At 39.6% G+C, this 9,733-nt stretch overlaps 1 protein-coding gene across 36 annotated transcripts in view; it reads right to left on the bottom strand.

Moving 5' to 3' along the window:
- Nrxn3 (neurexin 3) overlaps positions 1–9,733 on the bottom strand; it is a 1,555,288-nt gene that overhangs the window by 1,427,494 nt on the left and 118,061 nt on the right. The window lies entirely within an intron of this gene.

The following is a 9,733-nucleotide window of genomic DNA, read 5'->3' as shown; positions in this document are numbered from 1 at the left end:
GGGGGGGGGGGGGGGTGGTTTTGTTTTGTTTGGGGATTTTTTGTTGTTGTGGTGGTGGTGGTGGTGGTGGTGTTTTGTTGTTTTGTTTTGTGGGGAGAGCTCTAAAGGAAGAGGCCCCAATTGTAATCTCTTGCCATAGAGATGTCCACAAATCTCCTATTGAAAGCATAATGGCAGAGGTGTCACTGTAAGAATGGGCTGACCATGGTGCTGAAATTGAAAGCAGAATAGGGGGGCATGGTAAGACTGGGGCTGTCCATGGTCCTGAATTCTGTGCTGACATTACTAGCTCAGTGATTCCTACTGCCCAATTCAATTATTTACTGGGTACTGTCTATGGTAAAGCACGTACTGTCAGACAAAATGGACATACCATGAAGAATAAAACCAGACCCTGCCTCTGATTTTGTGGAGCTAATATTCTCATGGACTAATTCTTTAACACTATACAGTGCTATTTTAATATGTGTGACACCTTAATCTCTATTTTATCAACTGTTACCCACAACAAATCCACCAGGTAGGCCTTTCATAATTAAAGACATGGTCAGTTAAAAAAGACTGAATAATATGCTTCAAGTTTCCAGACCTAATTAGTGATGTGGAAATTGACAAGATAAATTTATAATGACGACTAATGTTTGTTAATGTTTGACTACTAAACTAATGCTTACTTATGTTACAGCCAAGCTCAAAGATAAGCCTTTTATATATTTGGTTTAACAGACCCTCCAGGCAGTTCTGTGAAGTGGGTAATATTATTGTTCTCATTGTTTCATTAGAATAATGCAGCTTAACAAGGTTACATAGCTTGTAAATGTCAAACACTAACATTGGTGCTCTACTCCTCCATATATTCTTCCCCAGCACCCTGGACTAGTTCACCACATCTAAGTGCTCTTTTTACTCCATAGACTTATTCACACCTCATTATCTGGTGTTCCAGGTTCAGTTGCCACTCAGATTAGTTTATATCTCAGAAACTCACCCTTACCCATCACAACCTTGGCAAAAGCATTTGCAAAAGCCTGTTACTGGTCACGTGGGGACACAGGGGACGGACTGCATACGTGTATCAGAATACTACACCTCCATGGCCAGATAAGCAGCCCCAGGCAAATGATCTAATACAGGTGAATCAATGGCAGCCACTCCACAGTGAAGACAGCCCCAAAATAGGACGAAGTCCTCAACTGTGAACCAACAGAGCCCACAAGTGATTTCTAAACACAGATGAGTAATTCTTAGCAGAAAGCAGTTTTTTTCACCTACATGTTCACTGTCTGGAAAATAAAAAGCCATCCATAGCCAAATTCTCAGAGCTATAGGATAAATGACCTTAGAGAAACAGTGAAGAAATAACCATGACCACTATCAACCTGCTCCAAATTTCAAAGCAAGTAACACTACAAAGTTCCTAGTCATTCTCTCATCTCATGCTGACATCAGCCCTTCCTAGAGTTAAGCAGGCCATTATCACAAGCATTGTTTACACACACTATATGGATATCCATTTAAGTACTTAGGTACTACAACTGGAAGTGTTTAACAAGACTAGTGTCTAAAACTGCAGTTGTTTTAACATCTGTGTTATGCATTTTATCAGGAAGCAGTCATCTCCCCCAGTGAAACCAACTCATCCAAAAAAAAAAAAGAAAAAAGAAAGAAAGAAAAAAACTATTCCCAATCAAAACAGCAAATATAGTTGAAAGCATTCTTGAGCAAAGTGTATCTAAAAGTTTCCTTCAAATTCTAGTAGCATTAAGGCTTAATATTAGACTTGGAAGGGACTTTAGAATTATCTCATCCAAAGTTTTTCAACTGAACACTAGTTTTAATCCTAGCTATTCTTGTCCAAAATAAAAATTACTGAAAATGATTTCATGTCAAATAAATTTGGGTAGCTTTGAAAGGAACATTTTCCTTCTTGGAGATTCATAGCTTGCATTATCATAACAAAGGCCCTGAGAAGCCCCGCAGTCAGAAACCTGCTTAAATGTGTTTAAACCTATGTCTTCAGAACTTAATTTTCCCAGTATGTATTTTGTTCTTGAAACATTTGCATTTCTCAAAATTCTTTCAGAAGATGGCAATCTGACTGAATTCAGCACTATATAATGACAGGTCTTGAGAGATGACATCAATTCCCCAAATTCACATGTACCTATATTTTTTCATGGGGCTGTTTTGAAATCAGATGATGCAGTAGTTTTAAAGAAATATAATATTTAACACTAATCCGGTTAATAAGGAAACAATTAGGTTCAATAAGTTAAGGCTTAATAAAAAAATGGCTAGTATTGGATTGACCTCCACAGCCCCCCACCAATTATATAACACATGACTTATTATAGGTATGACATTCAACTACAAGACTCACATTATCATGTCCACATTTGCAGACATATACAATAATAAGAGACTGTGGTTCTCGATGTGTATTTTAAGCCATTTAGCAATTTTTAACAATAAGGCACAACTGATTGGAATAACAAGTTCAGTCTAAATATTTCAAGAAAATGGGTTGAAAAATGTTCTTCATTTGTTTATTGTTTGCTACAAATTTTATTGTGTTTGGGGAGAAGCGTAACATACACACACACACACACACACACACACACACAAACACACACATGCAATAGTATTTGAGGCTTGAGATTTATTTTTGGATAGTATCAAGCTAAAGTACTGACTCTCATTTCAATAATGGATCTGCAGGCATTTGCAAGGCATAGTCATTAGCTTATCTTTAAGTAAATATTTTGATTGTCAGACAGCTCGTTGCAAACAAGGTTCTTTTCCAAACATTCACTCCTGATGCATCCAAACCCACTTGCACATCATTCATTTAATAATCCATGCCTGTGCTAAAACATCAAATCATCCCAAGGAAGTCAAAGTACAGGAAAAAAGCATGCTTTGCAAGCTTTGCATTTAAAAGGACTCCAGATTATGGGGGACTGGGTTCTCTTTCAGTTCTGTGGTCTTTGCTTCTGCTTCATTACCATAAAGCTTAGGAAATGAGCTATTACACACCATCATCCCCTCTAACTGCTATCACAGAAAATCACACACTCACAAAACAGCATTAATTGTCAGAATTAGCAACCATTTAAAAGGCAGCTGTTCTTTCACTCTTAAATAGGCTCCAAATTTCAGATTTTCTGTCTGTATTGGTCGCTCAATCTATTACTCTTACACACACACTTGTACACACAACGGATCCTTAGTCAAATGATTTTTTTAAAAAAAAAATCTATATTCAAAAAAACACAAGGAAATATTTTTATTAAGCAACATTTTCACTCTAGTACTTGCCATTGTTGTTATAATCGGCTGGAAGGCTTCCAACCTGCACAGAAGCACTTTTCAAAGCTCCAGGTGGAAGGGCTCTGTTTGTGTAGGTTGGGGGGGAAAAGAGCAGTATCTCTTTAAGAGTCAACAGTAAATTAACTTGCCCAAAAGACTGAAATAATTAGCAGTTAGTAGCTTATTAAAAGGATGGCAAAGGCCAAGCTGCCATCTGGGATCTCCAGTTTCTTGTGATTGTTATTATGTCAAGATGTGCAAGTTACATTAGCTTTCATGTCACCGCGCCTGCCCTTACTTTACATGTAAATTTTAATGAAAGATGCGGCACTTTTCAAATCAGACGTCCATCAGAAAGTGTTATTAGTCTGATTTTTTACAAAGCATCTGGTCTTTCCACCTCTGCTGTTCTACTCAATACTAAGTGCCTTAGGGGGAAAAAAAAAAGAGAGAAAAACCCAATGATATCAATGAGATAGTCTCTTTGTGAAGAAGGAAACCTGAGCTTCATAAAAACAGCAGAACTCCCTCACAAGAGGACAACATTTGTGCATCTGTTTACACACAGAGAAGACCACAATGCCTCAGTTTCTCACAAGTTTAATCCTTCTTAATGAAAATGAAAGCAAGCTAGTGCCTGCCTATTGACTGTTACAGTAATGCACACAGTTTTGCAGAGAGAGAATAAACATACACAATAAAACTGAAGGGCAGAAAGTGGCACAACAGAAACTCATGGAGTGGTGCACACACTCCGCATCTCAGCCTGGACAATATTTACATGGGTATAAATAGGTTTAAGACCTCTGAGCTGTATGCTTAAGAACATGCCCTTTTAAATGTACTTTACATCACATATACTGCTCCCCCAGGAAAGATAATGAACAAATGAAAAATCCCTCCCTGTTCACAAAAGGCATATTCTCTTTTCTGATTCTAAAGGGTGGGTGATTTAACTGCCTAACAGTTTAACACCTAACAGTTTCCCTTTAAAATAAAAATTAAAAATACATTGAAAACCGTAATAAATTGAAAACAGAATGTATTCAAGCCTTTTTGCTTTAGAAGAGATGGTTGTATGAAAGTAGTTTTCAAATTTCCATTGACTGTCCTTGCAAAACGTCAGAGGGGCCCTGGGTATTCAGTACCTAGTAGCTTGTTGGGTCTCCATCAATATTTGCAAAATGCTAAATAAACATTGCTTTTCTAAAGCTAAAGCAAAGACTGCTAAATTCAGATCTATAGCACCCTGGAATCTATTATTTTCATTATACCTACAAATGGAAGCTACATATGCAAACATAATATGCCAGCACAAACCTATTAATATATATTTGGAGAAACTGCACCTATATCCAGATACACAGACACCACCCTGCCTGAGAATCAGACCACAGCACATACAAGCCTAAGCACAGAAGGAAATGCCCTGTGCTTGTTCTCTTATGAAATATTTTTCACCAGGCAACTCTTTTAGATCTTTATAAATGAAATGCATCATAAAGATAATATAATTTGATTCACAACATCCATTACCTACAGGTTCTATCAAAGTCAAGTTTGCATGTGTGTGCACATAGACTGACAGTTAAAAATTATGTATCCCTTAGGATTAAACAACTTGATTCAATAAGCAAAGATCTATATAAAGTAGATTACTCTTCATACCTTGGAGGAAAAAGTGCTTTATGATACATATACACAGACATAAAATCAGTCAGTAATCAATAGATCCAAATTGTTAATTGAAGCGGAAGAAACAGACATGTTGCTGAGAAATCTGTGAAATTCTTTTATGCAACTGTCAACTGAAATTTAATGAAAACATTCCATTGATACCTTATAGATTTTTATTAATAAATCTACTGTTCACATTTATAGTTTTTAAATGTTCCAAAGAACAACGGTGCAAAAAATGTCTTCAGTGTCCAATGAAATTTTCTACTTGAAAAGAAGAAAAACAACTTTTCATAGTTTTAAGCACCATTTTAAAGACATCACTGCCAAAATCAGAGAGTTGCTCAAATTAGGCAATTTACTTTTTTATGTTTAAAATAAATCTATTTTCCCCAAAGACTTTCAAAACATTAAAAGAAGTGGGGGGAAAACATGGAAAATAGGCTTCTTCAAAAAACAAAGTGATTTTATTCCTTGTCAAGAGGACAAATCAGTGGTGGGTGAGACGAGATGGAAATGTAATATTGCTCCTATTTTATTATAATTAGATATTTATAGAGCACAGATGAGTTTATTTTCATAATTAGTAGCTGGCAATGCATTTACTAATTTGCATAAATAGTTGGCTATCAGGCAGTAAGTTAGTTGCAGGCCTCTCAAGTCCTAGAAGTGACAAGAGGGACTCAACTCCTCAAATCAGCTTCCTTAACGTTATTACCAGCAAAATACAATCTACGTGAAATCATGTTCCAGTTCATGTAGCTTGATTATCACTTCCCAGTTTGGCCAATGTTGATGGGTTCAGTATTAGAAGGCCAGTGATCAAATCCACATAGGAAACACACACATAAATCCAAAGGGGCCTTTAGATCCTAATGGACTAGATTAGATTGTAGGATCAACTATCTAGTTCAGTAATCAAAGAGATCTGTAAAGGAAAAAGAATTAGGTGCCCCCTAGCCACCCTTCCTATGGCCAGTTGTTGGCAGCCCTTGAAGATGTCAGTTATCTATTTTTCAGTCATTCTCAGCATGGCCCATCCCTTCTGCTACATGTGCACGCTACTCACCAAAACCAGCTTCACCTGACACATGAATCAAGCTCTCTGGCAGTGTCACCAGGGGGAGGAAGGATTCCTGTACCCTGAGTGATGCTGTGGGCCAGGAGAACATTAAGCACACTGCCAGTGACTTCTTGCCTTGATTGACAGCCAGTAAGAAATCTGGGAGAAACAGTTCACTCCACCTTCTACTCAAGCCAAAGGTCAAAAACTTGTGGCTCCTGGGCCAACTCACTTGGTATGCACCACACACACCTGTGCGTATGCTCCCACATACAAAAAGCGAACAGTGCCAAGAGCAAACCTTCATATGAAACACATTTTGGGCTTGTCTTTCTTGAGGCTTTGGTGACACTGGGACTGCATTCTTGCATAGCAGAGATCAGCTGGAACACAGTAGAGGCTGCAGGCTTCAACAGGATTTTTGTGCTCTGGTTTGCCACAGTCCCTACCAGCACTTATTGTTTCCCTCACCCTATGATTTCTTTTGCCCCTAGATATATTCCTTTGTGAACCTATTGGGTCCCTGTGGATATTTAGGTCTGCAACTCCTGCTCCAAGTTTAGTTTTAAAAAAAAAAGTGTTTGCTCACCTAACCCAGAAATGTACAATCCCCAAATGGACAAGAAAATGAGGAAAGAGGACAAAACACACTCTCGACCTTAAACAGAGGCTGTCAAAATCGAGTCCAAGAGCTGACCAGTGCTGCTAAAGAAGTCCTCTGTGCAGCCATTTGTGTCAAGTCACACTATATTTTGGCCCCATGCTGCCCAATGGCATCCTGAAAGGCAGGTTAAACATCCTGCTCAGTTTTGTAAACTTCACAACCCTTTCTTCTCTGTTTTGTTTCATCACTCAGCTTTTAAATAGCAAAATCTGAGGTGTATTTATTCTTTTCTTTGACAGGCTCCTAAGAAGAAATCTAAGACCTTTCACCTTTCATTCTGGTGTAATCTATAACTATTTACCTCTTGTATCCACAAGACCAGAAGATGGCCTTTGTGAGCAAGGAACTGGACAACTATCTCCCTCCATGACCTTGGAACTCTTGGATCAGTCAGTAGAGATATTGAGGATAGTCAGAAGAGAGAGAGGTTAATGAGTAGAGGAACCCCATTAACATCATCACTGCCAAAAATATCAAATCCTATCCACCTATCCACCTCCTGTATATCTAAAATCAATTATTTAGTTTAGCTAAACATTTTTCAATTCTTTGAGCATTCATCAAATATAACTTTCAACCAAATACTGAGCCCATGCAGTACAGGTTACATTGACGGATAAGACATAGCCTCCATTCTTTGGGGTGGGAGGAATTATGACTGAAATACATGAGCACACCTAGTACAAGGCAAATTTGGTGTAGGTCCTTGAAAGCAAAAGTCCAAAGTCTAGAAGAGCCAGGAGACTTGGACCTTCAAAGATGATGAGGGAGAAGAAAGTTCAAGAATATTTAAACAAGAGTAGACTTTGAGCAAAATTCCAAAAGCAGACAACAGTGGAACTCCATGCAGGGGGGAGTTGAGGGCTTCAGGAGACTGGTTCACTGGCAAGAATGATAGTAGGGAGTAGGTAATGGCATTGGAAACATAACGCAGAGAAGGCACCTTAACAATTACACAAAGAGAAACCACCAGCAACTTTTGAGCAGATGAGCTACATGATCCGATTTAATTTTAATTTTGTTTTTATTTCACTTTTAGGAAGATAGACTGACAGCGGGATAAGAAGGATTAGAGATTTTTAGTCCCTTCCACATGCAACACACTAGGATAGACACATCTGGACATTAACAAATAAATATGTTTGTCTTCAACATACCTGCAGCCCAGTAGAGAGGGATAGTTCAATTCCCAAATCATTTTAATATAAGATATTAGCTACATGGTGGGAGGGCTCAATTCTGCATGTAGCATATAGTACAGCATCAAGCAATAAATGAATTTTATGTATGATTCCAATGGACGGAAATAAAGGGGAGGAGAGGCTGACCTAGAGGAGAAAATAAACAAGAAAAGCCAGAACACAAGGAAAGTCCAGTAAGGAGATGGCTAAACCTGCACCCTGTTGGGTGGACATCAGAGTTCACACAGTTCCCAGTTACAGGATGAATTGGAAGCAAAGAGCAGCAGGGAGACTAGCAGGATAGGGCAACAATCCATCAGGTGATGACCAAGAACTTAACTAAGGTGTCAACAGTAGAGATGTAAAAGACAAGCCAGAGGAGAATTTCAACAAGCTCTCAACTGATTGCCGAGGACTAGGAAGCGTCAGGAAGGAACACAGAAAGTAATTCCCAGGTTTCCAGCCGGGGTAATGAAGAGAATGGGGCTCCAATAACAAGAATAGGGACAGCACACAAGGAAGCTGGTTTGTGGACAAATGATACAAAGGTGGACTTTGGACATAGAGGTGACAGCACTAGGTGACACTTATATGAACACGTGTTATAGCAAATGCAAGGTGGCAGGATGGAACTTAAGATGGATTGGTACCCAGGAGGTAGCAAGGAGGCAGGTACATGGACATTACCCTTGGATCCAAGAGATGCAGTGTAGAGATGTGGTTAGGGGCTCAGATTCCAGGTTGCATTCTCTCTTAGTAGCCACCTGACTTAAGTGACTTAACTCTTGGGCCTTGTTATCCTTGTTCATAAAAAAAGAATAATGCCACCACTCACCTCCTAGAAGAGCTAAGAATATTAAGTGTGATAAGGAACACAAAACCCATAACACAGTAGCTGGTGCACAGGAGCACTCCATGTGATAGCAACTACCAGGCATGGTAACAGCAAAGACCCAGAGACAAAAAGTAAGATCCACGGAAAACCTAAAAACACTTATTATAGGGGGCTGGGGGTAAAGAGAGACTCTAATGTACTGCAGAAGCCAACTGCAGATGGTACAAGTGACCAATGCCACGTGTTTCAGAGAGGCTGAGCCCTGGGCAGATTGGTGGCTTGTCCCATTAGATCACTGGCAGCCTTAGAGTGAGCCATACCAGTAGAGAGGGGGAGGTCCAGCCAGACATACCCCTCTAATCTATTACTCTCCCTCTTCCCCTTTCCCACCCACCTAGCAATGGGGTAAGGGTGCCTCAAGACAGATTTCTGGGAATGAACCATACTTGGGCTTAGCTTAAAAGGAACAAGCAATCAGCCAGCCCCAACGTAGAAAAGACTGAACTGCTTCCAAGGCAGCCATACAGAACTTTTTTTTTTTTTTAATCAAATCTGGAAAAGCACAAAACTCAAATGAGAGATGGCCAGTGTACACATCGAGCCCTCAAATCAGCATTTTCAAGAATGTCAGCCCCTCTCTCCGCCACATTCTCATGCCAGACTTCACATCTCCTATCTTGCTATTTGCCAATTTTTGAAGGAAGCAGCTGCACACAGCTTCACCAAGATAGGGGCTGGAGGGTTAGGGAGGAAGAGGGATGGCTGGATGCAGATACATATTTATAATTTATCAATTAACCTCTCCCTTCACTCCCGAATAGCTAATCCAATTTGAGCTGGCGAGCCAGGTTCTCTGGGCTCAAATCTCTGACAGCTCTAGTTAGGAATGGATGAGTGAGCTGTGGTACCCAAAGGTGTGACGCACTGAACAGCATGTCAGAGCTCCACAGCAAGCCCACCCGCTCAGGGCTGCTCCTTTTCCCTGCCCACCTGGCAAAGGCTGA

Source organism: Marmota marmota, unplaced genomic scaffold (assembly GCF_001458135.2).
Source record: "Marmota marmota marmota unplaced genomic scaffold, marMar, whole genome shotgun sequence".
Taxonomy (NCBI): domain Eukaryota; kingdom Metazoa; phylum Chordata; class Mammalia; order Rodentia; family Sciuridae; genus Marmota; species Marmota marmota.
Note: the sequence above shows the minus strand (reverse complement) of the source record. Positions and strands in the feature narration are given on the sequence as shown.